Here is a 1736-nt window from a genome sequence, read left to right as displayed (position 1 = left end):
CGAGCGACAGAAACGTCCGGTGACGGCGGCTCCCAAGAATGAAGGCGGCAGGCCAGAAACGCGAGCGACGAGTTAACGACGGCTTGCAAGGCAGTCCCACCCAATCTCCCGGAGATCCAGACGCGACGACTAGCGAACGAGGTCACGCGAGCGCCAGATATTACTTCCGGCGACGGCGGCTCGCAAGAAAACGCGAGCAACAGTTACCAAAAGGAGTTGCACATGGGTTTATAAAACCAAACAAAACCCATCATAGCATTAGAGTGGTATAAGGCTAGACTAGTAGCCAAAGGTTTCACTTAAAGGAAGGGCACCGATTGCCATCCTACCTTATCTATAGTATTTAGTAAAGACTCTTTCAAAGTAATCATGACCTTAGTAGCTTATTTTGATCTATATTACACCAAATAGATGTGAAACAATCTTTTTGAATAGGGATCTTGAAGAGGAGGTATGCATGACCTAACATGAATGTTTATGTGACCAAAATAATTATTTTGCTTTGGGAGCTCAAGAAATCCATAGACAAACCAAACAAGCTTCCCTCATGGTACTTAAAAGTTATACAAAGTTATTACTCCATATCACGTTATGGACAAATATCATTGATCAATGTATATACCTTAAGATTAATAGGAGCAAATACATTTTTCTTGACCTATATATGGATGATATTCTACTTGGAAGCAATGAGTTAAAATGATTTGGTTGGTACAAGAGTTTTTCTTCTCAAAACTTTGAAATAAAAGATATGAATGAAGCCTCTTATGTCATAGGCATAGAGATTCATAGAGATAGAGTCCTAAGGCTATTAACATCATCTCAGAAGGTTATATGAAAAAGTTAAAAAATTTAAGATGAGTTTTCATTCATCCACTACAACTCCTATAATGAAATATGACAAATTCAGTCTTAATCAATCAACACAACCCACTTTGGAAGGAGATCAAATGAAAATCATATTATTTGCCTTTGCCATTGGCAATCAACATATGCATAGGACTTACATTGACTTTGCATTAAGAGTGCTCTACTTAGATACCAAATTAATCTAGGACTAGAGCACTAGAAGCGTGGTAAGAAAATCATGCAAAATGCTTAGGATTTTCATAAAGACAAAAGATAATTCTTAAAGCGTTTTGCTATTTAGACCTAGATTTTACTAGATGTTTAGATACTAGAAAGTCTAGTATATTATTTATTCTTCACTAGTGCTGCTATCTCTTAACAATTTGTTTCTTCTTCTACCATGGAGGAAATGAACATCAGAGGCATTATGGTTACAAAATTTCATCACAGACTTGTTGATTTCATAACTCGACCATTCTATGATAATGTGGTTGTACTTTTCTCTCCCAAAAAATATAAATGTGGCAACAAATTCATTGACATTAAATATCCTGTTATTAGATAGAGATGATCGAGAATAAGTGCTACTATTGAGGACATCAAGACTCAGTTAATTCTCTCAAATCCCAGGGACTACCGCTTTGCCAACCATGCTTTATAGGCATAATGTGGAGCATCCTTTTATCAGATGACGAGATAGTCAAGAACAAGGACGCTGCTAAAACTTTGCCAGCTAAGCTTTGTAGAGATTATGTAGAGCCATTGGGACTTTAGCTCATTAAGTCTGATGTACCATCAAAGGTAAAAAGTCAAAAGTATTAAGGATTAATCAGTATCTATTTTTCTTATATTTGGTTAAGAAATTGAATCATTGTGTTACTCAAGAG

This window comes from Malania oleifera, chromosome 11, assembly GCF_029873635.1.
Source record: "Malania oleifera isolate guangnan ecotype guangnan chromosome 11, ASM2987363v1, whole genome shotgun sequence".
Lineage (NCBI taxonomy): Eukaryota > Viridiplantae > Streptophyta > Magnoliopsida > Santalales > Ximeniaceae > Malania > Malania oleifera.
This window is presented reverse-complemented; position numbering follows the sequence as displayed.